The sequence below is a fragment of the Strix aluco genome, chromosome 7, assembly GCF_031877795.1.
Source record: "Strix aluco isolate bStrAlu1 chromosome 7, bStrAlu1.hap1, whole genome shotgun sequence".
Taxonomy (NCBI): Eukaryota; Metazoa; Chordata; class Aves; order Strigiformes; family Strigidae; genus Strix; species Strix aluco.
The window spans coordinates 28,923,711-28,950,931 of NC_133937.1; the positions used below are offsets into that span (position 1 = coordinate 28,923,711).

General features: G+C 39.6%; 1 long non-coding RNA gene across 1 annotated transcript in view; it reads right to left on the reverse strand.

Annotated features, from left to right (window-relative positions):
* Positions 1 to 1,587: 1,587 nt before the first annotated feature.
* The window catches only part of LOC141925663 (uncharacterized), a 66,857-nt gene continuing 41,223 nt past the window's right edge, over positions 1,588 to 27,221 (reverse strand). The window contains exon 3 of the long non-coding RNA XR_012623901.1: positions 1,588 to 2,563. This is a non-coding gene — a long non-coding RNA (uncharacterized LOC141925663). The remainder of the gene's footprint in view (positions 2,564 to 27,221) is intronic.

Consider the following 27,221-nt stretch of genomic DNA (forward strand, 5'->3'; position numbering starts at 1 on the left):
TGTGATGAAAGTGAGGAAAGCAAATAACAACATAAAGACCCTGCATACCAGATAAGCAGACTTGGGCTTCATCAGGAAATAGGTACACAGGATCTGTCAGTTTTGCCCAGTTTATCAGACTGCCCAGAGACACTGTATTGTCTTTGGTCAGTTGTAAAACTGGACTGGACAAGGTCATGGGCACCTGTATCTAACTTTGCAGTTATTTCTGATTTGAACAGAAGACTGGGTTACAGACCTCCAGAGGTCCCTTCCAACCTATGTTATTCTCTTTCTGCTGTAATATTTTCCCTTTCTTTCTCTACTCTCACTAACTGTTCTGTCCTTTCAAATCTCATATAAAGGACTACTATAACTTTCTCTGTTTATACACAACTGTGAAAATACTCATATGTAATTTATCATATGACATATTGATTCAGAGTTGTTCAGTGCATCACACGTCTGGACTATATGTCTGCTTGCTTTTCCAAATCAGTTTTATGTAATGCCTACCTATGATAAACTGCTCTTAGCTGCAGTACTCAACAGATAACAATAGCAGTTGTTGTGAATTAAGGTCTTGTAGTAAGAAGAATAAATCTATGAATTTTGTTTCAGTGAACCTAAATGGACTTTTATATTGGTTGCCTAATGAAACAGGGTTTATATATCCACTCTTTAGCAATGAATTGTCCATCTACTTGACCATCCTCTCTAATAATTTTTTTTAATTAATTCATCAAAGACAATGAGATGAGACAAAAGGTCGAATAATAGAAGTCTCAAAGATGAAATTACTACAAGTATTATGAAACCTAATAGCTCAGAAAGTGTCCTCAGCTGAGGAAGTGCTGACATATGATTTTGCATTTTACTAGAAACCAGAAAATATATGTAGGAGAGAGCTGTGAGAGTCCCAACCACAGAGAAAGCTTCATCTGGACCTCACTGCTAGATACCAGAGAATGCAACCACAAGATCAACCCACTAGGAGACCCACCTTTCCTAATTCTTTTGCACACTGTGCAGCTCATTTTAAAAGTCTGTGCCAAGGATCCACTGCTGTATACTGTACAGCTAGTTTTGATCACGTTCGTGTGTTGTGTTTATAGAAGTAAGGCAAGTTCTGGCCTGACAGTGAAACATTATAGTGTGTCATATGATTGTTCAGCCCTTATGAGAAAGAAGGAGAGGACCTTTTACTGACATTAGATCTACTAAATATACAAATCAGTAATAAGTACAGATAAGGTATGGTTTGATTTTTAACACAGAATCTGTGAGTTCCTTCTCCCCTCAGTAACTCTCAACTTTCTGTAAACCTCACAATATTGCAGACTGGAGTGTGTGATGGTACTGGAAAAAGAGAAATTGCATAGGCAATAGTTGCTGTCTTTTGAATATAGTAGCATCCAGAACTTATTTCAGTGAATCCTATTCCTAAGAAAATTATTCCTCCTGTTAGAGACAAAGCTTTTGCTTCTAGCTTCCTGCCTTTGTTAGTAAAAAAACCAAAACAAATATGTATGTATATATGCATATAAATATATATATTAACAATTTATTCTCTCTTATGAGAAGGAAATAACAAATGCAGACACAGGGAAAAGGTGCTAAATTGTTTTTATTGCATTTCTTTTAAATATACAGTATGCCAGTTCAGCTCCCAGAGGCATTAAGTGAAAGAGCCCAAAAGTAACATAAACAAATTCAAGCACAAATAAAAACAAATTCAACACTCACAAACACCCCTCAGTAATTTGACTTCTATTTCCAAGTCAGGGTTGTGCTAAGGGAACTTAATATTTGAGAATGAATTTGTAGGCTCCTTATATTTCTCTGTTTCTGAATATAGTATCTCAGAATTTATTTTATTTTATTTTTCTGACAGCCAGAAGAAGAGTTTTGTAATTATTTGTTGTTAGATACTACACAGAAAAGAAATACCAAAGGAAAATGTTGAAACTATTGAAAGGAATGCAGAAAATAAAAGAAAACCTATTATGGCTTCAAGGCTCAATAACAATAATTAAGGACCTTATTGCTGATTATATTACAGAGTTGTCATTGGTTTTACGTAGTGAATGTTTATGGCATGTACTTTGTCTCTGTAGCACCTATCACCTCTGTGGGGAAACACCAAACCTATTTAAGTAATACCAAAAAAAGGGTAGAAAAAGGTATTTATGAGTAGATTTCTCAGATGGCCTAAAAAAGGCTTATTATTTCCCACCAGAGTCAATAACAACTTCCCACACTCTACCAGGAACATGGAACAGGCCCTATGGAAGTTCCTATTTATTATGATTAATATCAGAAAATCAGATCCTTTAAACACTCTGAAAAAATCTGTTCTTTCTGTAGGTCTTGCTGGCCTGGCTTTGAAAGAAAATCATTACCAGCTTTATCAAAAAGGTGGCCTTCCGCTGTAGCCTGGAATAGCCTTATATCTTCTCCAAAAGGCATCTCCTGGCACTTGCTCTGCTGCTGAGATCTCTGGGTTGTCATTTCCTGGAGCAGATTACTCAGTAGACTGTGTGCTGATTGGTATATAATAGTATACAAAATAGATGGATCAAACCTTGAAAGAAGAAATAGAGAGAGACACATATTAGTGGAAATAGGGACAAAATGCAGTTATGTGTTTTTCAATAGTAAACTGAAATGAGAAAAACCTGATATCTTTCTGTTGTTTTTAGTAAGAACTGGTTTTGTTTTTTTGTTTGTTTTTTAAATAGATATGGGATACATTGTGGATGTAATATACTTGTACCTCAGTAAAGGATTTGATGCCCCCCCTGCACAAAGAAACTCCTTGTTACCTTAGAAAGGAGGTTTACAAGTTCAAAATTTTTTAAATGGATAACAAAGCTGTAACGTGAATTTGTATGGATGTGGCACATAGGAAATCTATCAGACTGGAGAGAGGCTAGGAGAAAAATCCCTAAAGGATTAGTCTTTTTTATGTTGTTTTTGACAACCTGGGCACAAAGTCATGCCATATCTGACGCCAGAAGCAGTCAGTTATGATGCAGAGACAGTGGGAAATGCAAAGTTGGGGACAGAAATACATTCAATTTCTGCCTAGGCCTGAACATGTACAGTTTTTCCATGCCTGTTCTCCTGGCTCAGGAAGAGCTGTAACAGATTACAGGGAAAAGAAAAGAGAAGGAGATGTAGACTGTTGGTACAGAGGTTTCATTGTATACAGTCCAATGGAGACATACTGCAGAGATAGTCTTGCTTGTTTAAAAAGGCTGAAAACATGTTCATATCAACCACTGCCTAATCCAGTTAGGATTATGTTAGGAGACTGGGATATGAGAAACCAAGTTTAGTTTCTGTCTGGGCATCCTGATACTTATATGATCTTAGGCAAATGAAGGAATTGCTCTGTGACGTTCCTCATCTAGTAAATGGGGATAAAAGTACTTCCTAACTTAGTAGTGGTTGTTGTGGGGAAAAATGAATTAAAGTTTACAAGAAGTTCAGTGACTATTTTAAAAGGTTCCATATGAGCATCATTCTTCTGGAAGCTGCCACTGGATTTAATGGAAACTGATGACTCGCAGTGAAAGATTTAGTGGTTATTAAATTTATGTAAACACTTAATGGGCTCTATATGGTCTAATTCTATCTGGCTTATCTGGGAAACTCAGTTTATTATTATTTGATTTTTAATTTTTTGCTACCTGCAACTTCAGGTATTTTACTGCTTGCTTAAACATCCTTCAACTTCTAGTGCTCTGACACTCAAGAAAAAAAATCTAGCGCTGAGGAAGTATACGCTATTCATGCAGGAGAGTAATCCTGTTTGCCCAGTCTGGGCACAAATCGTTCTACTTGCTGTTAGTGCTAAATAATACAGCTATGCATAGTGTGCAGTTACAAGGTTGAAATTGTGCCATGCCTACTGCCATTGTGGGTGCCACCCATACTCACCATTAAACTCAGTTTAACGTACTTGTGCTCACACAAAAGCTGGTGACCTGTCAGCTCAGTGCTCTCCTGGATTTAATACCAAAAAATAACTACTGGGTGACTGTTAAAAGGCCACAAACAGTAAGTGGAACTGGGAGGGAATGTGAAGAGGGCAAGGAGAGGAAAACATCTGAGATTCCTTTTTCATTTAAAATGCAGTCTTTGGAGAAAATGTCATTTATGGCAGATAAAAATGCAGTGCATTGCTGAGCAGGTGTAAGTGATTATATCTAATTACTACAAATGGGTTTTCCGTGTATGAGAACCAGCTGGGAATACTGCATGGTGAAAACATGTAGGAAGAAGGTGGATTTGGAGAATGTGGGAAGGAACTCCTTTAATAGCTGATAACAGTGACCACTCCGGGGTAACAGGGACATTGCGAATGGTCTTAGGCAATTTTAGAAAAAGAAGTTTATGCAGCAGGATATTGGGAATAGGCTCTAAAAGGCACATGAAAAACAAGAGTAACATCTGCAGTAGTTTTGTAAATCTTTAAGTATGAGAAATCCATTAGAGCCAGGAGAAGCACTGCAGGTCCCATGATCACCAGTGTTTCCTAGAAGGAGCCAAAGCTGGATGTTATTAGGATAGACTAGTTAGGCTGTATCAGAGATCAGCTCTATAATGTTAAATGATTGGTGACAAAATTTATTTAAAAAAAAAAATTGTTTTGGAGTAATTCGATTTTGTGGAGTTGAGCTACAGACAAAACAAAAGACGTTGCTGAGTTGTTTTCAGTCTTCACAGTAAAGAAGGCCAGAAGAAAGGGAATCTGGGCTATTTATGGTCCTACTGATTGTACCAGCTAGGGCAAGTCACACAATCTCCCTCTGACTTCATATTTTGCTCCACAGAGGATAAACTTCTAACTTATATCAATTAGATTGTGGAAGATGCAGTTCTGCACAAGGGATGGAACCAGTTAAAAGCTTCTCAGTAGTGGAGACAACATTAAATTATGCTGCCAACACACTTAAGAGGCTGGGCCCAGACTGCTACAGGAAAGGGAAATAAAATGTAAGAATTACTGTAAATAGTTAATGACAGAGTTGTGGAAAATCATGCTTAATTGATTAATTAATATTTGCTGCTCCTGCCAGAAAGGTAGAGGCAATCAGGGGATGCAACTTCTGTTTCTGGAATGGGTCACCTTTGCATCTCAGCAGAAGCTGCCACCCCACAGACCTCAGTACTTCCCTTGACACTAGCAACAGCCAGCATGGCTTTCTAGGGCTTTGACAGGGAGGTGCGAGCAGTTTTGCTGTTCCCAGACAGCCTAGATGGATGGCTACCTGCTTTTTTTTAAGTTAAGGGTTATTATACCAAACACAGTAACAGATTAATCTAATATGGTTCTCTTCAGGCTGTCCACCAGGGTTAATCATAAGTTCATTAATATTGTGGCAATTATTATTCATATGCATTAGCTTTTGGGTAGTCCATCCAGAACATGAAGGCCCAAAAACATGTAGCGATTAAACAGGAACTTGGTAATGTTTATAGCATGAAGTTAGGCTACTCTGATATTCTCCTGCAGAGTATGGCAGCTATACACCCTTTTGGCCGTCACCCCGCTCTCTTTGGCTTTCTCCTCTAAGTCACCATGCTTGACTGTCAGCTCCTTAGGGCTGTTGAAGCATTCAGCAAATAGCATCTGCCTTGATAAAATAAGGTGAGCGTCCACTTCATGCATGGGCTGATTGATGCTTTGACAGTATATGTGGTTTAGTACCTTACTCTGTTGTGGTTGAGGTGCCCATCAGCTTCTCCTGTACCCACCACTTCTGTGGATGGAAGGTCTTGGAAGCACAAGACTCACCCCATTTGCCTGAAGTTTTGGCATGCAGACGGTGTGATATATGATTCCAAAAGGTCAAGGACAAGAGAGTGTTGCTAAAGATGAGTAGACATTATCTCCTATGTGTGAAGCAGTGCTGTCAGCAGCACTAGAGATACATGCTGAGGAGACAGATATCTAAGTTATAATCTAGTTTATCTCAGCTAAGACAGGTGATGCATTGTTCTTTGAGCAGTAGCATGGTGGAACCCATCCTTCATGCACTGCAGTACATGAGAACCATTTCAGTGGTTTATGGCACCCAGTAGAAAGTCAAGACTTGGTGAAGGGAAACAGGAATCAGCCTGAAAAACAGTTTGTTTTTATAAGGGGGAGGGAGAAATGATAAATATGACAGATGTGCTGTGCATCTCTAGTTTAGGACATGGTCATGTCAGTGTGTTTTAGAAAGCCACTGGTCCCCAGCTAGAAGCTGAATTTCCCCCTTTATCTGAAGCACAATAACTGATCATGTGTGCACGCTCAGCTCCTCACACTGAAGAGTAATCCAGGCTGGATTACAGCAGCTCTTTTATTCCATGCTGCTGTAGACCAACAGCCATATGCACACTGGCAGCTTCTTATTTCCCCCTGCAAAAGTACTGATTTTGAAACTGCTGTGTTACCATAGCACATGGTTCCTTGAGCTTGTTCTCTGGATACATACTGAGGCCTGTTCAGAAGGACCCTAAACACTCTCAAAACTTTATCATGGGCCTGATGATATCTCAGAGCAGAAGATACAAGCATGGACCTGATGACTGCATTGCAGTTATGCTAGATGTACTCTTTTGTTCCTTTTTTAATGCCAAGACCACCAGCAATGTAACAGTACTGAAAAGAAGGCTTTAGAATACTCTGGAAAGCAACATCTGACATAGATGACCTGACCTATGTAGTGGTATGTAGTGTTGCTCCATCAGGTTAGGAGGACCTGAAGAAGGATCTTATAGACCATAGACACAGCAAGGTAAATATCAAAGCAGTTGAGGAGTACTTGAACTTGGACTGTCAGAAAGCAAGGGCTAACTCTCCTTCAGTTTCTTCCTATACAGCCATAAGACCATGCAGCATTTCCTATTATCCTGCTAGCTCATTGCCCAAGAAAAAGAAAAAATAGAAACAGACGCTGATCCTCATCAGGATGGAATTCAGCTTTGATTTAAATAAAACCATGTGAGATCCTAGCTTGTCCTTAAGTGAATTAGGGGATGATACCTCAGCCACAGAGAGCAGGAGAGAGAGGAAGGTATTTCCCAGGGTAAGAAATGACAGTGTCCCAGCTGGGGGAGAAGTTTCTCATTGAGTCTAAGTATGTGCCCCAGTTCATGGAGTGTCTGTGGAAGGTTGTAACAAGGTTAATAGGATCTGCAGTGACCAGAAACATCATCAGTACAGAAAATGCCAGCACCATCTGATGACATAAAGGGTAAAATGTAAGGACTACTCTGAAATCTACTTGTGAAAAACTCTGCTTGCTGGCAACAGAAACAGCAGTCAGGCCTTGTGTAGGAGGGCTTTACAAGCTTTCTTATTCCTGCTCTTACACCTCAGTAAAAGACTATATGCTTTTTCCCTGGCTTCTCTTTATTTCCCACTCATTGTAGTGAGTTTTCAGAATAACTATCAGTTTCATGACAGTTGCATCCAGGGGCTTCAAACTGAGGTGATGCTCCATTGCAGCAGGGCTTCCTTCTGACCTGGGAAAAAGGCAGTTCTGTGTTTGGTTCATATATCCATATATATTCATATCCCTTCCAGAGAAAGGACTAATCTAAACTTGGAGGAAAAGTAATTGCACCCTACTTTGGTAATGAGACCAGGGTCAGGGATGTTAACTGGCCTGGCCTGGCCAAGATCTCAGAGAAACCTATAGCAGAGATACAAAGTGACTGCAGACTCTCCAAGTACCAGATCTGACCTTCAAGAAAAATGTTTCTTACAAAGCTGTAGCACTAGGTTGACCTAAATGACACATCTGGAAGATCATGAAATCAGGTAACAAAGCCTATGGAGAAAACAGATGTTATTCTTCTTTTGATTGGGCCCCAGATTCACTTCAGCTTGTGAGGAGCAAGACCTCCTTTCTCTGGGACAAAGTACTGGTTTTGGCATGTTGTGCTGGTTAGTTGTGGCAAATATAGGCAATTCACCCTAATGCATCACTAATTGGGAGGGGACAGGTGACTTTAGCATGGACTACAGAAGTTTCTGGAGAAGGATCAATGAATTCAAAGGAAGGAGAGATTCCAACTAGCTGGTAAAGCTCTGTTCCCATTTAAGATCCAATTGACCTGAACCACACAAGGTGTCCCCAGCATTCCATCCCCACCTTTGGGGGTAAATTTGGCTCTGTAGTAGGTAATAAGAGTTTTTTTGGCTTCCTCACACAGCATCTCAAATAGGCTTAATTTACCCTATTAACTTTAAGCAAAATGTAGCATTCCCCTCCTTCAAAGCTCTTCCCTCACTCTCAGGGAAGCAGCTGCCTTCACTGGACTTTCTCTTTTCCTCTTAAGGAGGAAGACTTTTAAACCTTTAAGCTAGGAATTAAACCTCGTTGCTTCTACCACTCAAGGCACTTTCCCATTAGAGGTTCATAATTACAGTAGCTAGAAGGACAAATTGTCCTACTGGATCTTTAAAGGAGCTGTATAACTCCATCACAGGTAGGTCTCATGTTGACCACATACAGTAGCGTGGATCCCCCACGGGCAGCAAGATACGTAATGCAGTTGGATTCCTGTCATCAGTGGTGGCTGGGCTTGCTCAGTATCCAGAGAAGTGCCAGACCCACTCCTTTTCCTGCACCTGGCTCTGGCAACCTCCCCTCTCCCACATCCCAGGGTTGCTAAGCAACCTCCTGCGAGCAGTGGAGTGAGCAAGAGGTGTCAAATGTATTATTTTTTGTCTTAAAGTAGCAATGTCTCCTGTGTAACTAAAAAATTATAATCAAGAATTAATTGTTAGTTGAACATCACAATTAAACCTAATCTCCCCTCCTCTTCCTATTTCCTCATTTGGTGTCCTGCATAATTTCAGAGGACGCACCTGAATATGTAAAATGAAATAAAGTTTGAAGCCAGATCTATTTTTCACTTTTGGAGCTGGTTTGGAAGTGAGGGCACCAGTAGGGTCTCCCACACTGTTGACTTCAGCATCTGACTGGTTATGCACAAGGGGTTGTATTTGCCAAAGGCAGGGGAAATATATACATTTAAAAATAAAACAAGACTTAGATTTACTATATCTACAATATATTTCTTGTAGTGATTGGCATGTGTAGCCTGTGCCAACTATGGTTCTTCTGAACTGACCTTATGAGGTGGCAGAAATAACTCTACAGCAGGGGCAATATGGCTCTGACATCTGAAGCCACTTCGCATGAAGAAGTCTCTCCTCTACACACATTACATTCATACACATACATACAAGGAATTCAAAGCACACATACAAGATGGTACTGAGCTGTACATTCAGATCTTAGTTTGCCTGTCTGCATAGTGGGTCCCAGGTGGGAGAAAACAGCCACCCATATCCCCTTCATCCAAACTAGTGACCAAGTCTCTAACTCTTGCCAGACTTAGATAAATTTCATGGAAGTTTTATAGATCTTATATAAAGGGACATCATGGGTAAGATTTATAATATGTAGTACGTAACTGGGTTTTGAATCAGGATTTAGCATGCAATGTAAGTGTATCCCATGTATCACAGGGAGTGAGAAAGAGAAATGAAGAGCATTGCAAGGGGTGTATGATTCCCACCTTAATAGGAAATTTATTAATTTGCAACGTTCTCATCACCCTAGGAAGCAGACTACATCCCACATTTCAGAGAAAGGTGAAAGAAACTAAGAAATCAAGTTGTTATTGTTAACTTAATCTAAGGAAAATATCTTTCCTGTCTTCAAATCTCTTAATTGGTGTAATTGGGTTCTGAGATGTCTACTATTTAGACAATATTGACTACAGAACCAGCGACTTCTGCTGTTTGTGCTTGAGATAAAGTGTCATGGTAGTCTCTTCAGCTCTGTCGCTTCAGACTACAGTCTCTTCAGGACTTTTCTGAGCACATCCGGTATTTCAGGCAGTTGCTTGGCCTGGTGATTCATGAGGCAGACGTGTGGACAGAAGGCACAACCCTAGGCTTGGCAAGCTGAACCTATGGCCACAGATTTTCAGAAAGAAATGCATAGCCATTCCCTATTTTTGTTGAGACCTGAGCATAGAAGGATGTGTACAATAAACTGAAGCCTTAATCCTTACATGGCATGCACCCTTTTGGAAAGGAGAAATCAAAAGATACTGAACCTCTTTATCTCAAACAGGACTTGATAAAACTGCCTGAACAATGAACAAACAGATTCACTATCACGTTTGTGAACCGACACCTGAAGTGTAATTTGCTGCTACCTCATGAGAGCACAGTCTTTACTTACTGATTATATTCAAATAATTGATAGGTAGTAATGGAAATGCATGCTTGTGATTCCCAGGCTTCATGAATTTGCACCGACTTTGCATTCTCTACTCATTACTGGCTTCTTTGGAAAAAAGTCAGTCAGTCATGACAAAGAAGCAAAGCTTTGGGGGCCAAAACCACACCAGTGATAATTACGGGAAACTAATAAATACCAAGTGAGATCATTATTCCTCCACAGGTAAGTGGGGGAATGAGAAGGAGGAGTTTTTGAATGATTCACAAAACTGGGGGGAAAAGAGCTTGATATTTTAGTTTGGTTTATCCATTTTAATCAGATTTACTGGCTGTGCGTGTTACCTTTTTTGAGCACAGAACATGTATTTCTTACAGCGAGGAACAGTCAGAAAAATTCTTCCTGAAAAATAACTTTCCTTATCTTTTCCACTCCTTATCTGTGCAGGGGTTTATACAATTTTCAAGCTAAACATGTAAGAAGTTCAGGTAATGATAGAGCAGGTGTGCCTTGGGAGGACTAAATTATGGGAGTCAATAAACAATTATGGGGTAGCATCTGGATGATTGAAAGAATGTAACAGCACCAATAGTTACAGAAAATAATGATTCTTCTGCTCCATGTGTAGGTCTTTTAATGTCCAAGACATAGGCTTACAGATTCAATGGTTTTCTGGGTTTGAAACTTCATAAATAAGGCCAATCTTGTGTCTACACTGATGCTGTCCTAGACTCTGATAAGATCTAGCCTTTGCAGTATCAAAAGTCCATAGTGTGACAGTAGGGAACAGAGATGATCCTCATGGCAGAAGAGGATAGAATAATTTACATTCATTTCAGAAAGGTTTGTGTGATGCCATCATGACTCTTAAACCAGAAGAATTTGCCATGAAGTTCGAGAACGTCCAGTTTTGAACTGTTGCATCTTCTCCCATCACTAATATTAGTGTATTAATCTCTTATATATCAATAAGTGTTTATGCAAAAGGTGAGAGGAACAGTCCCATTGCTGGACATGACTGTAAAGACCTGAACTCTTGAGAATGTCAAAACTCAAGAGAATAATGTTTCAGAAGTAGATGGCACCATCTAGGATCTTTTTATGGCAGGGTACATTTGGCCTTTCCACTTGTGGTTACCTGATCTCATTGTCTGTTACAAGTGTCTTTAGTGAAGACATAAGCAAGCTTTGGGGCAGACTGTTAAAGGCAGAGAGCAAAAGAAATCACTTTGAATAACAGAACTACCAATGACAGTGAGAGGAAACATGGGTACCACAGTACTTTGAGAGAGGCAGTAGTGAGGCATCAAGATTGTTAACAAATATATCTGAAATTGCTTAAGCAGGGTGTTGTTGACAGCAATCTAGGCATATTCATGCAGGATCACAACAAAAAAATCATATTTTTCTTAGAGGGTTTAGATGAAAAATAGTCAATAAATGCAGTGCTACACAATTTAGAAAGTTAATGAAAAAAGAATCTAAAACTGATGATTGAATCTTGTACTTTAGCCACAGGAGAAATGAGCTCCCTGGGATCTTTCCTTTGTGCAACCTCTGGAGTATCTTTCTGTCATCCAGAATATGAGAACAGATTCTTCAAAGTGTAAGTCTGGGTGTGCAGTGCCTGTATATGAATTAAAATAGACTGAATGATAGAGGTGATTTAGCAAGCAGTTGATAGGCTTTGCTTTTCTGATCTTGTTCTTGACAAAATAGTCCAAAACCAAGAAAAAAGTGTAAAAGCAGCTAGAAATGAGGATGCTCTCCTGGCAAGATGTACTCGATTCTAAAGATTTCTACCCCAAGGTTTAAAAATGACAATGTCAATATTTTGCAGTGTTGATAGGTAAATCACCACTGTAGACCGTAACATTATGCTTTTTCCCATGACACTTGTCTATGTCCCTCTATACAAGATGAAAACTCCAACCATGGTGCCATGCCAAGATGCTCCTTTGATATACAAAAACAACTGGGGCACTTCAGGATATGTCTATGCCAAAACCTTCTGTCAATTATTTTAAGCTGGGCAGCCTTGATTGCTCAACTGCTTTCAGTCATTTCTGAAAGGCTGATATTCAGCATATGGTGACTGAATGAAAGGTGTTGAATTGGGTTGTCTCTTGGCAAAGCCTCCTTCTGACTTTATGTGAAAGTGGAAAGAGTGGGTGTATAACATATTTATCTACTGATGACTTCAGGTGGAGAAAAAGATTTATCCAAGGCTGTTATATGACCCATTACTCAGTTCTCTGTAGTAATTTATTAAATAAAATCTGTGGTGGAAAAAAATTATCTCTTCCAAAACATCATTTTCCCTTTAAAAACCTCTGCCTTAAACAGAGGAGTGCCCTTTTAGATATGAATCCTTGACAAGGGTTTTGTTGTATCAGAGGACATATTTTTGGGGTTAGGATCTCACCTAGCAAGGCAGCATTTGTTATGACCTTGAGACAGAAGCACTGCAGATAGTTGCCATACAAGCTCATCACCAGGATTTCTTGTCAGGGTCATCTTTGATTTTGCATACTGGCCAAAGTCTGGATCTAGGATGTGTTCAAAGAGAAGTCTAGTTAATCCCAAGGGGCAGGGGCTTAGTTATGGGACTGCTCCCACACTATGTGGAGACAGGACACCCTTTGGATCACCCACAGAACCAGCTAGTGTGTTGCTTGTGACAAAGACTGCAGATTTCACCATGTCAAGTTAAAGCCTGATGGCTTGTTGTAATTAGCAAGAACTCCAATGAAAGTAAGGACAGACCTCAAGATCATGGACACACCAATACTCCCTGCTCAAGCTAGAATGTATAAGGAGGCCTCAGCCCTAGTACAGATGACACGTGATTTTGCTGACATCAGTCAGGTTAGTCTGGAGTAGGTTTGACAAAGCTGAAGCTACTGTATCACATTACAATGGGTGAGAGAGGTGGAAATGCTCTGCGTAGGAAAAAAGTAAATACTGCTGAGCCATAGACTGACTTTCAAGGTTAATTGGACAGTTTTAGCTGCTGTCACAATAGATCAGTCATGTCACACTGTAATCAAAACTAACGCCTTCCAGTAGGCTGGTTAACTATTCTAACATAAGGAGGCAATTGTTTCAGTAATAATGGCAAAGGTAAGGAATATTCCTTTGTGTATTCAGACATTTACAGCAGCAGCACCACCTGTCCCCTGGAACTGTGAGCTGTACTGTTTGTGAAGACCTGATATTTTTGTTTATTTGCTTGTAACACCAATATAGAAGTCTGGCTGAATCAAAGTATATAATGGAAAAAGGTCAAAAATAAAGAGCTGCTTGGTCCAGATCATGACAATAAGAAGCCTTATGAATAAAACCATAGCCTGCAAAAGAGTGTGACTGTATGGTAAGTCTAACAAGTTCTCAAGCAGAATAGAGGATCTGAGGATAAAACAATTTACTCCAGAGATGCATCTTCAAGCAGGACTGAAACCAAACTTCACCCATGACCATGTTATACAACAAGAGGCTCATGTTATGGACCAACGGGCACAACAGAAAAGAAGGGAAACTATGTTCCTTTTAGCACCTCCTCTGTATAGCTCTGCCCAGCAGTACACTCCCAGAGATTACCAAGGCTGTATGGTACATTCGGCATATCACTGATACTATGACAACAGTAGATTTGTCAGCCTGTTAGCCTTTTTATGTCCTTCTCACTTCTTACCATGATTGGAAGGTTTCCATGTTTCCTTTGGCCTGACTTGTTCTATCTGCTAACATAGGAAATAATGTGGATCCTTCAGACACACCAAAATGCCAGTGGAGCATTTTTCTTCTGGTTCTTTCAGGCCCGCTTGCCCATGTGATGGTTGGTGAATTCCCTCTGTGGGCTGAAAAGGATCTGTAGCAATGCCTGAAAGTCTCAGAGATAGTCAGACTCCTGGAGTCATTCAGTTTCTGTGAACAAGATATTATTCTGGATTGTCCCAAATTAATCTCCTCAGTCATCTTTTGCACTAGTAGTAAAGAGTAAAATTAGTACCCTTTCTGCAGAGCATGAAGCATGGATTAAACACTTCCTTCCTCACCAGAACTTGTATAAGAGCTAGTAAAGCCTGAGTTTTAGCCATGTTACCATGACAACAGATCATAATCTTGGCTAATTATTTTAAGCCTGCTCACGTATTAAAGCTGGAACTGTGCTAGGGCTCTCCTGGACACACTTTGTTTTGTCCATGAATACTAGGTTTCTCTAGTCACAAATGAAAACTTTCTTCTTTGTCTGTGTTTGTAAGAAGGATGAGAAATACAGAGACACCTTAAAGGAAAGACTAAGAAATTAAATGGAAAATGTGAACTTGAGAAAAAGTATAGACGTGAAATGAGAGGCAATGGAAGTTTTCCTAAAGTTATAAAAATTACCAAAAATCCATTTTTAACAGATTATGACGAATGCAAATATTGTGTTCCAGTGACTCCTTTGAATTGTGTTATAGAAAGCATCATTTTCCCAATATCTGTATGAACCCTAAAACAGGGGCACAACATTGCCTATGTTGTATTCAGACTTTTTTTCAAGTGAGACTCATCTAAGACGATGAAGCATGACAGGAAGTCTTGCCCTGAAGACTAAGGAACCAACCAAACAAGAGTTTCCAGGAGGTTCTATAGCAGTGCCTTACACCTGAAAGAAATCTGAGTTTGTCTGAAGATGCTTTATTTTCTTGGTAAATATTGAGATTTACTAGCAAAAGCAGGAACTCTACATAAATACTGTTTTGCTCTTGACCCCATTCTCAAGATGTTGTATTGACAGACGTATATGCCCCTCATCTATATATGACTAGATCTCATAAAAATATTGCAACAGATGTTAAGGCAATTTGAAGAGAATTACTGTAATGAAGTAGAAATATGGTCTGGGTGAAAAAAAAAAAACAAAAAAACACACAAAAAAACCCCACCAGCAAAGGGGAGAGAAATCATAGAAGATGCAATTGGGTGACTAAGACTGAAGAAGGAAGAAAGAAAAGGCCATGGTCAAAAAAGGAACTCCTGATCTGGATTTAACAAGACCATGTGCTACATAGGCATGACACAGGAATAAAAAATTCCAGTACCTGTAGGGCTAAGGACTGCCTTAACCCCCTTCATAACTCCGTGCCTGAAACCAGAAAACAAAGAGCTTCAAAGCAGTTTTGCTCTCCAAGCCCATGATTCAGGTGTTCTGAACATCAATGCGTACCTCCTTCCCTCAGGCTATTTTCTTTGGCAGATGCTCAGCTTTTCCATTAAGATTTGTGCATTATTGCACAGGCTGCCGATGAGTTGTTGCATACACGGCTGTCTTTGCCAGCTACTGCTTAAACCTGCTGGCAATTTCCTGGTAGGTAGGAATTAATTCTCCAAAGGAGGGAAAAATCTGTGGTTTATAAATTTTACTTTTACTACTCAGCCTTCAAGAAACCTAAACCAGAAAGACATTTTTCTTCTTTCTTCTGTACAAACACATTGGCCAGCTTTTTTTACTTTCTTCACTATTAGTAGGTGCTTTTCTTAACATAGCTGCAGCTGACCTCTCTTGGATGAATGATGTCAGACAACGCTTCACCAACAGCTTTCTTGATAGTTATAGAGCAGCTCAGATTCCTTTGTTGGACCAGAAACATCAATTTTCTCCAAGCGTAAAACAGCAATTCTTTAGAGAAAAGTTGGAAAGCTCTACTTGACCACACACAGGGAAGGGACAGAGACCAAGAAGCAAACTGAGCAACCCAACTCAGTGCCTCCAGCTCTGTCTCACATGTGAGGCTTGTGCCTTGTGGCAAAACCTCCCATAAACCATCCTTCCAAAAGCTGGCTAGTCCCTTTCTCTGGCAGAAATACAGTGTGCCCTGCTGTGGACCCCATATCTCCTGAGATGTAGGAAGAATTACTGGCCTGAGAGATGGCAAAGTGCTTCCCTCTGAGCCGTGAGCTGGGTGGCAGGCAGCCACCTCCAATGCACACGACTCTAAAATAGTACATCTTTGTTGACCCATGCCAGACTGGTTGAAAATTTCATAACTAAAAACACTCGCAAACTCATAATTTCTACTTTCCTTTGTAACAGCAGACTGAACAAAAAGACATTCACCCTCCAAGTGAGCCTTTAAGGAAAACTAAGCAGAGAAATCTGGGCAAACATCACTCTCTAATCAACAATCAGACTTCCCTATGAAGCTCTAGAAGGTCTGATTAAAAGCAGATGTGAGTAATCTTAATAAGGGAAAAGATATAGCTACCGGGAGAATAGAAAGTTTCATGAAGAGCCCTTGACTCTGTAGTCTACCTTCACACAGGGTTAATAGATTTGGGCAGACAGCAAGCTATGGTTTTATGGTGCTTTTTATTAATCACAGGAATCATGTGTTGCACTGCAGGATGAGCAGAGGGAATTTTTTAAAGTGCATCCCTCCTTAGCTGCATGGTTCTAAAATTGAAACACAATCTTGTGATCAGTTTGAGAGATTTAGAAAGTACTTGTCTTCCCGATATCCACAAGGTTGCAAGCTACCCTTTTTTAGTTACAGTATCTCCTTGAAAAATTGGGGCATAGAAGAGAAGAATTCTGCCAAGCAAATACTCTGAAAACAAACCATGGAGTGGGGGACAGTTTTATTCTTCCTAACTGGTGATGCCTGTGGGTCCCTGCCTGCTAAGGGGCTGAGGGGGGCAGATGTTCACCTCAGACCCTTCTGGCACAGAAATGACAATTAAGTTTCCAAAGGTAATTAAAATTTATCTTCAGCTACTGGAAAACGAAAACACACAGGGAATGCTTTAATTGGCAGCACTGTGGAACAGAATGTTTGTATTTACAAAAGAAAAGAGCAGTCCACACGTCAGTAATGGAAGGAGGTTCAAAAAGCATTAGGGGGGTAAACAATCGTGCTCTGAGACTCTGCAGTTAGAAACTTCTCAGCAGCTCAATGCAGTGATTTTCAACTGCTTTTGAACTCTCAAGTCCTAACAAAGCTCTCTAGAAGCCAGGATCCAATGTGGACATGCCACTTCCATAGATTGCATGTACATGTATGAACTGGCATTTCCTCAGGTGCCTAACAGGGGTGTCTCAGGTGTAACCGTAGATCACAAACAGTTCATAGACCACAGAACACTGATCTTGCATTTGGCTGATCTGTTTATCTGTCATGACATCAAAAGGCCATCTGAACATGTCTCCAGTATGTTTATCCTTCCAACATTCCTATAAGGCAAAATGATACTTCAACCCATATTTCAGACTAGTTATTTCTCATCGTCACAAATCACTTTCTCATCTTGAGTATACTTTCCATGGCTTTGGTCACTAAAATGTCTTTGTCCACATTGCTTCAGTGTTAAGAGGTGACACAACATGACATGGTTAAGATTATTTTCTCAGAAGATTTTTTTTGTTTTAAAATGCAGCTTTATTGAAACTGTACTTTTGGCAAAGAAAGTTAGTCTACATTAATTTTTAAGCTAAAAATGGGCCAATGTTGTCAAAAAAATTGCTTTGACACTCAGAAAAGGAAGAAAAGTGTTCCAATTTGAATTGCCTTTATATTTAAACATTAAGCTAGTTTTAATCAAGTGTTTTGTTCTTTTTTTAAGTCAACATCTAAATGAATTATTTCATGATTTTCAGTGTGAACCTTTTCAGTGGGCCCTGACAGAACACATTTCAGCATGACCAGTTTGGGGGAAGATTTGTGGTTTGCATTTTTCAGGTTTAAGGTGGAATTTTTAAAATAGCATCTTGAGTGTGTTTTTTTCAGAGGTGAGATTTTCTTTTCCTGACTCAAGTTTCCCTGCCCTGTTCATTTGGGAGATGATTAAATAAACAACAAACCTTTACTATTACAAAACTTCTCCTGATGATCGATGCAAGTTTTTTTAAATGACCTCCACTCAGCACAGCCTCACAACTATGCAAGACTGAGAATAATTTTCATATTCAGATATACATTTAAATCCCTGTTTGGGCAGTTTCTTTTTCAAGGTAGAATATACTTCAGAAAACCTTGAGGAAAAAGCAGTGGTCTCAGTGGCAAACGGCTTTGTGGACCATAGAGTCCAAATTTGCAAATAATCTTGGAAGACCCTTTTGTATTGAACAAGGCATGTATCTACTGACTTTGGGGTTTTTATGAATTCAAAGGCAGCACAGATTCAAAAAAATTAATAGGAAAAACATCCTCTCCTTTAAGGGTAAGAAGTCTCTAGAAATACCATATACAAGTGATAGCACCTGGAAAAAAGTGTCCTTGAAACTGGAAAGAGGTTGTTATGAAAATGTGTGCTGATCCAGGACACGTCTGTGCTGAAACAAAGTACGTACTCTTTCCCAGTTTGAACAATGGGGTGAATTTAGGGAAGACACTGGAAATGATTCCAAGCTAACTTTATAAATGATTAAGTGATAACAATTCAAAATGAGAATTCTAGTCTGCATAATTTAAGCATGTAATTTACCCACAACTTTTTGGTACTCAGTAAGCAGTTCTTCTAATGTAAGCCCTTGAATTTCCCCATCACATCAGCAGCAGTAGGTGTTCTTGAAGACCTCCCGGGTGATGTTGTCTACTGAAATGAAGCCTTTAGACTTACGCTTTTTCATCTGAAGACTGTTTCAACAAGTGCTGCTGTTAGGCAGAGTGGTTCTAGTGGTTACTGTGGTTTTGATGGCCTGTGAAGGTACAGCCACAAGGTAGCCACAACCTGGATTTAGTGTTCAGGGCTTCTGCAGTGTGTCCTCGAGGGCTGTCCTCAGATCACACTAGCTAGCAGAGCATTTCCTGTAGCATTTGTTGAAGCAGAGAAAAAAGTAGTTGGCTGATATTTATTTGCTGTGCAATACAGCTCATTTACTCTAACACAGACACGTATACCTCCCAACTGTGTTTACACAGCAGCTAATTTCTACTTGCGGCTGCTGCTGTTTATAAGAAGAACCAAGCAATTGTTTCTAACAATTCTCTAAAAATAAATGTGCTGCCTTTACTGGGGTCGTTAGAATTCTAAATAGTGCATTTCATGATCATTTATAATGCAACTGCCTTAATGAACAGTGCCAAATCGGTCTTAGTATTCTTGAACCACTCATTGCTTAGTCCCTCTCTCTCTCTGTCCATTGCCTTTATGGAAATAACAATAAATCGTTTTATATATAGAAAATTCCTTTTAATCCAGAATTAACCAAAAGGATTAACAGCCCTCTACTCAGTCCTCAGACCCTCAGCTTAGAAAAAGAAAACATCAACCATAACAGGAATTGGAGCAATTTCTGCAGAAGGACTTATCTGTATTTATTTATTTTTGACTGCAGATATTACAGCAGAGTAGACTATGATGTAAAATATTCTGGGTCACAACCAGAACTGCAAAACAGAATTTGGTCAGACAGGTAGCATAAATCTTTATTCTTGAAAAAAACTGACATGAGCTTTTTAATGACACAAATAAAAAATGCCTTTTTTAAAGGCTTCTGTGAAAGGTAATAGGCTAAAAAGAGGTGTCCCTAATAGCAGTCTTTGGATGTTGACTCAGTATGGATCTGTAGATTAAACTATCCTCCAAGGCTCAACAGGACCACTTACTTCTATAGCGAGGGACTCCATCCTAGTCCCCTAACTAGCTCTTTGATAATGGTTACATACTTTTCAGCATATTTGATGTGAGCTTGCTTTTCACTAGAGCTAAAGCAATTGAATCCAGTGCTCTGAGTTCTGCTTAAAAGGGACACTGGCTGAGAGGAATGAATGGCTGAAAGATATTGATGAACAGTGTTGGATAGCACAGTGCTTAATAAAAATGAGTCACACCTTGGCAGCTCTCAGGAATGACCCTACAAATAATTAGGAAATTAAACTTACTGGAAGAGAATCTGGTTCAGAGTCAATTTTTATTTTTCTTCTTTCAAATTCAAGTTTTTCAACAGCAACCAAACTACCCACTGTTACATAGGCTCTCAAATAACCAACCACCAAAAATAAAAAATTTATTATTAACAGAATGAACTAGCTCTCTGTAAATTACAGGTTCAAATGTCTGTGAGAGGAGAACAGAACAACTTTCTAGGGTTTAACAGCAACCCAAAACGCATAACAAAGAACTGTCAGGGTTTAGGCAACCCAAAACACAGAACAAAGCCCCACTCTCTAGGGTTTAACAACAATCCAAAACTTTATCACTCACCTGATAAGTGAGGACTCTCAACCTCGAGGACCTGCTCAGGGCAGCGTCAGGACCCAAGGCCCTTCAAGGGGTTTCCTTGGGCAGTGTCCTGACCCAATGGGAAAGTCCTCAACCACAGCATGCTGCTCCAGGGGACAAGCTCAAAATGGCTCCCCCAGAGGACTCCATTTATACCCAGGCCGAATCTGACCTGTAGTCAATAGCGGCTCCCATTGGCCAAAGGCCCCAATTACTGCAAAGCCCTGAGAACAAAGGCAGTCAGGAGCTGCTGCACTTCAGCAGCCAAGAAGCTCTGCTTTCATTGGGCGGGTGCACCTGCCACACCCACCCAAAAGAACGCCAAAACCACACAGTTATGCACTCAAGGAACTACACAGCACTCTGGGCAATGATATTTGTCTTATTTGGTATTTGCTATTTTCCTTTCTAGAAGTGTCAGGGCTAGGACTCATTTGTCTGATACAGGACATCCGCCATCTTTTCTAAGTTCCCTCAGACTACCAAACTGAATGTCCTATGAAGAAGAGTTTATTTTAAAAATCTCTTAAAATACAAGTGTCTACCTTTTTTTCCTTTTTTTATAATGAATTTTGTTTTGGAGGGGTGGAGCAGTTTAAGAAGTTTACAACCATTTATGAAGTGAGGTTACACTTGACAAATAAGTTCTGTAGTTAAGAAGAAAAGAAATTGTTACAAGGATTTTGAATCTTAAAGTTGACATTTGTTAAAAAGATTTTTTTTAACTTTCAGAATAAGATTTATTTTTTATGTTTTTAATGTTTTGCTTCAGAATGACATATATTTTTGAGAAGTTAAAGCTGAACTACATCAAAATTAAGAGGCTAAATCAAAGTTGAAAATCATGACATAGTTGAAATGAAACATGACATAGTTGTGCTATTTGAAAGAAAGCTCTCAGGTTGGCATAAAAAAAGTGGTTTTCTCTCTCATACACACACAGTTTGTTTTAGCTTAACTATAAGCAGTTATTGCTGCCCAATTTTCCAGTTGGATGCCACATCAAAATGGCAGCTGTTCTGCATGTCAGTTTAATCCAGATGATCCATATCTTGAATGGGTGAATTTGTGGAGAGAATAATTTCTAATCCTTACCAGATTTCAACAGAAAGTAAAACAGTACAGAAGAGAAGAGATGCTGAGTATCAGCTGTGTCTAACAGCGTAAAACCCCAGCAGAGTAATGAGATTCCACTGCCTGCTGCTTTATTGTTGAAAACTATAAAGGACAAGCAAGCATTGACATAAAACATATGTTATCGATATTTGGTCTGTGGTAGTAACAGAGGAGCTGAAAATAAGGGTCAGCTCAGCACATTGTTTCATACTACCTTAATTATATCCTACCTGATTACAATAGATAGCTTGGTGAAATTTAGCTAACCTCCATCCGTGTATCTTAAGAGCAGAAGTACCAGAAATATCAATGTGTATGAAACATACAAATCAGCATTACTAATATGTATCTGGCAATCCTAAAAATAGAAACTTTAAAAAAAATGTGCACATGAATCATTTACAGCTAATACAAAAGGGTGTGAAGGAAAAGTACTTCATAAACAAGTTCTAAAGGCAATTTTTTTTTTTTTTTCACACTGAAAGGATCATGGAAAGTTTAAGTAGGTGTCTCTTGGTATATGTGCAAACAAACACAGAGGAGAGGTTTACAACATCTTATAGCACAGCAAAGACTTTCATAAAAATGTAAATTAAAACAGTTACTTATGTATATATAACATTGGTTAACATAAAACAACAGTAAAACAGTTTAAAAATAAACAGCAGCAGACAGCCAGGAGCAGTTAACATTTCATGAGTGATGGAAGAAATACAAGATTGTCTGCAAATTTCAGTAGCTGGTGAGACAGCCTCCAGAGCTGTCACCCCTTCCATTCATCCTGGTATCACAGCCTTTTCAATCTTGCATATTCATTCTTATATTCTCATGAAATATTAGTTCCCTAGTTTTATAGTAACATATATAAATACAGGCTTTTCTTAGTTTCTGATTCCATTAAATGTGGGCTATTTTTTCCTCTGTGACAGAAATAGACATTTAGAAGTCAAGGATGTGGTGGGTGATTGTTTAAACTGTATTCTGGCCATGGGTGTAGCAGTGACTTCTGGAGTAAAGATCAAGACTCCACATGTAGTGCACCTGGAAGAAAACAGCTATATCCCCCTTTGCACCCCTCCACACCCTCCAAAGAGTCATGCACAATATATAGGGAAATTATATAGGAAGTAAATCCATCATTCCTGGTGAACCACTCCAGAGGCAATAATAATTCTGTTGAAGGAGGCAGAAAAGTCCTGGGAGGTAACTGAGCTAAGGTAGCTGTATGAAAATTTAAGCTTGTGATACAGTGACATAAAGAACTGCAAAGAGTAATTACTGGAAGGGGAACTCAATTAACTGGAACAAACAACTGATTGTGCAATTAAGGAAAACCCTGTAAATCATTACAAACCTCTTGTCATACAGCATTTCTCCACAGCCCTGCTGTAGTGGCCCTGCTCTATCAGCTAAGAGTTAGGGTGAAGCTGCAATCATGTTTTCATTGCTGTATTATGAACTACTAATGATGATAATTTGTGTACTTTTCTTAATTACCTAGAAATGCAATGAACATCTCTAATCCTCCATTTTACTAATGTTTTAGCAGATGAGAAAGTGCAGGAAGTCATACAGAATCATACAGCAGTCCATATAATATATTCAGATTTACAGGTTTTCATTTGTACCTTTCATACAAAAGACCAGCTACCCAAGGGAAGGAACAACATTCTTTTCTTATCAGAACATTTAGCCAGAATGGAACAAATGGTTATATTCTGAGTTTCAAATCCACTCAGACATCATTGGGTGGAAAACTGGATTTGCACTTCATTGATTATAAGGTTTGCTTCTATTTAGAAGAGATAGGAAGAGAAAGAAGAAAAAGATCTCATTTCAGTATTATTCAAAAAGAGAATAATAGAGAAAAAAGAGTTTGGTAGAACAAAGCAGAATAGTGAGAATATGTGAGAAGGAGAGGACGTACAAACTAAGTTGACAGGACTGTCTGGAGATAAGATTCCTTGAAACTTCACCTTTATGAGCTTGCTTGCAACTGTTTCGCTAATTCTTTGTGATGAAATTGCAGTGTTGGACTCCTCCTTTGGCTGAGGGTATTGGTTTTATTTATTCTATAAAATTTCATCAAAACCGGTTACACTGTTTATCAGACTTAGAAAGAGTGGGAAATAAAGTGTTTGTGCGGCATTTTGCCATAGCTTTTCCAACTACCTGAAAAATGTTCATTTAAAAAAAAATCTTGCTGTTGTTCCTCTGTGAATTTCCTAAGGGGTTTTCGTTTCTTTGGTTTGGTTTTGTTTTTCCTTTCAATCTTTAAACATCAAGAGAACTTTGTTCCAAAGGCAGCACCTACTTACTCAGAAAGAGCATGCCCTCATGGTGGTTGGGCCACCACTGTCACCTGAAAAAAAGAAGCCCTTTTCCCCAACCTCCTTTCTGCCATACTGAGGTGCATAAGCAACTTCTTTCTGAAAGTGCAACCACTGATAATGTCCTCCAGCACTGACTGCTGCTAGTGAGTAGTGCCATACTGACTGCCCTGAAGAAATGCCATCTTTTAACCCACTGAACAGTACAGGCAGCTGTTTCTTACACCGCCCCTTGCTAAATGCATTTTTAAACACTGTTGGTAAAAGTAAGCTCTAAGGGAAATTTGCCTTCTGTGGCCCATCGGTCCTTGGCCTGGATTTAGAGAAGCTACTAACGAGACTGATGATTAGTGACAATTCTGGTGACAGTACTTATGGTAGAAACATCTGGCTGGTTGTTCTGAACTGGATGCAGACCCACCAGCCTGACCCACCATTTGCTACTGTGCAAATGGCTTTATATTTCAGAGACCGCAGGATCATTTATCTTCATTAAGGCACAGTTCCTCAAACCAATAATTAATGACAACTAGTCTGGAAATGACTGTGAAGAAAAGGAAGTACTAAGGGAATTAACAAATTCTGAGAAGAGGAAAAGTGCAGGATGGAGGAAAAGAGACATGAAAATATTTTCTTTGAAAGCATTTGTGATCCTGTGAGGATGTTTCAATGCAGACTGAACCACTCGTATTTCGTGACCCAAGTAAGCAAGACCACTGGATGTGTGAAGATGTCTGAATGTGTGCAGGTGGACACAGCTGGCAGAGGGCAAGCTCAGCAGCTTTCCTGGCACCCCAGGCATGGGATGCACTGATCTCTTGCTGCCTGTCCATTGTTATTGGCAATAAGTAGCAGAACCATGGCTGGGATTTATGTAATCTACAAGAGAAATGGGAGGTGGGTCTTCATGTGAAGTGCAGACAAGGACTACGTCTTTTTTTCTGAGTATTTCTTTGCATCCGGTCCTACATTTCAGCCCAGCCTTGCTTTACTGATTCTGTCCACTTTCCTGAGCTACCTGAATTAAATTTTTGTTATTCCTCTAAGCAAGGTACTGCTTCCCAGATAACTTGGTATTCAGTCTTTGTGAAGAAAGCATACAAGGCTCAGCCTTGAGATCATTGCTACAAGTTTTCCAGGAAGAAATCTTCAGTAAGACAAGGTTAACAGCTTCCATCTGAGAAGGACAAGGAAGTGACAGCAGTCTTTAAAACACACTTTAAAAAATCAGTGCAATCAAGAAGCACAACCAGAGGAAGCCTGATACCCAGCTTCCCTCTGCATCACAGGCCTCTTTTACAGTCTGCCCTAAAACACCCAGTGACCGTAGAAAGAAAGATGATTTGTAAAAACTGTGTTTTAAGATAAGAGTGAAAGTGTTTTCCATTTACTCTTGTATTATGCTAATTCACATAAAGACTTGAGAATTGACCATTAATTTTAAAAAATATTGATGGGAATTGTTGATGGTTTTTGTACAGTCTGTACAGAGAGGATTCTTCATCATTTCTAACCAGCATACAGTCCTAGTCCTAAAAATGCACATTCACTCCCTGGGCCCATTGCTTAAATAATCACTTTACACTAACTTCATAGCCCTTTTGTAAAAACAACTTGTATCCAAATGAAGGAAAGCCTCTGACATTCTCCCTTGCCCTGTTCTGCAAAGAATGGCACATGAAATCCCTCTTCTCAGGGCTATGGAGAAGTTTAAACTTTAAAATGAGAAGATTCCTGTATCAGCAAAGCACAGAAAGGTTCTGGACAATCTTCCAACTGGGCTAGTGGGGAGAAAGATCTAACTCATTTAAAATAACCTTGACAAGTTTATAATGAGCTAGTATGAGTAGGCAACCTCAGGTCACAGAGGACTGGACTTGATCCAAAAAATTTGTTTTGGTTCCAACTTTTAAATGTGCTGAAGACTGTTTCACTGAAATTTAGGAAGATGTGAATACCTTTTCTTTTGGTGTTTCGGTGTTTTTAAAAGTTGAGCAGCATCCTGTACTTACTGAGAAAATGTACAAGTATGTAACAGCAGAAGAAGCAGAAATAAAAGTTATGAGGAATCGAAGTGAGATTTGGGATCATTCTGAGGCCTCTATTTTTTATGTTAAGGGTAACGTGCATTGACCAGTGATTCACAGGCTGCTAGTGGTCTGCAAAACCATTCTAAATGGTTCACAACTGCTCAAAGAAACAGTGTCACCTTCATAGCTAAAATTTAGCAGTAACTGTGCATAACAGACTATGAGAAAGGTAGAGGGTTGCCAGGGGTCTGCGATTCCAACAGCTTGTAACTTGGTTAAATTGCCTTCGTGAATATGGCCATTTCTGTTTTACAATTAGGATGAACAATGGGGTATGTAAAGGACACACAAGAGTGAAACAGCAAAATCAAGAAAAGAACCAGCTCGTCCACACTGAAGTGTTTGATAATGTGTAGGAAGTCATGGCAGGCATGGCTGCCAGACTTTCAGAGGACTGGTTTGGCTAGGTATCTTCCAAGGGCCATGTTGATGATTGCCATTTTTTTCTGTTACTGCTTGGAAGAAGTTAGAGGACGTATGTGGGTGGGGTGGACAGTGAAGTGTAGAAGATGCAAGAAGATTTAGTGCAGGAAGGGGAGTCCTGAGATTACGAGCAGCAACAAGAGAGGGGTGACACAAAAGTAAAAAAAAAAAAAGAAAAAAAAAAGTGTCTCTCTTAGCAGGAACCAAGTCTGCTAGCTGGAGAAGTTCAGATGTTCAGCATACATTTCTGGACACTTGGACAGGAAGGTTCATGCGTGGTGGTTCCCTGCCCTGAGAGGTGATCACCCTGCAGTGCCAGAGCTACATGTGATCATCCTCAGATGTGCTCATCCAGAGATCCACCACCTAGGAACATCTCACACTGCAGGGAGAGGGAAGGTCCCCTTCCTGTCTGCTGGGTCTGGGTGACCACCTCCTAAAGTGATTGTAGTGACTTTTACTGTTTGCAACAGTATATGGATAGAGGCTGATGGGCAGCTCTGGTACGACCATCTTCACACACCAGTAAGTACAAGTGATGGAATTCAGTTAAGGCTTTTGGTACCTGATAGATAGAAACCACCAATCCTATTCAAAGCTATCCCATCCCATACGAAAGAAATGGTGCTGAGTTTTCAGCCAACTGACCCTGCATAAAATTGCCTTTATACGTATGTGTTAACTACCAGTCCTTGTGAAGATCTGATGAAAGCCCCTGGGCACAACCACAGTACTAATAATTTCTTTGCTATAAACCGAGGTTGCTATTCATTCCTGGACAAAAATCCAGCACAGTTCTGTGAACTTCAGCC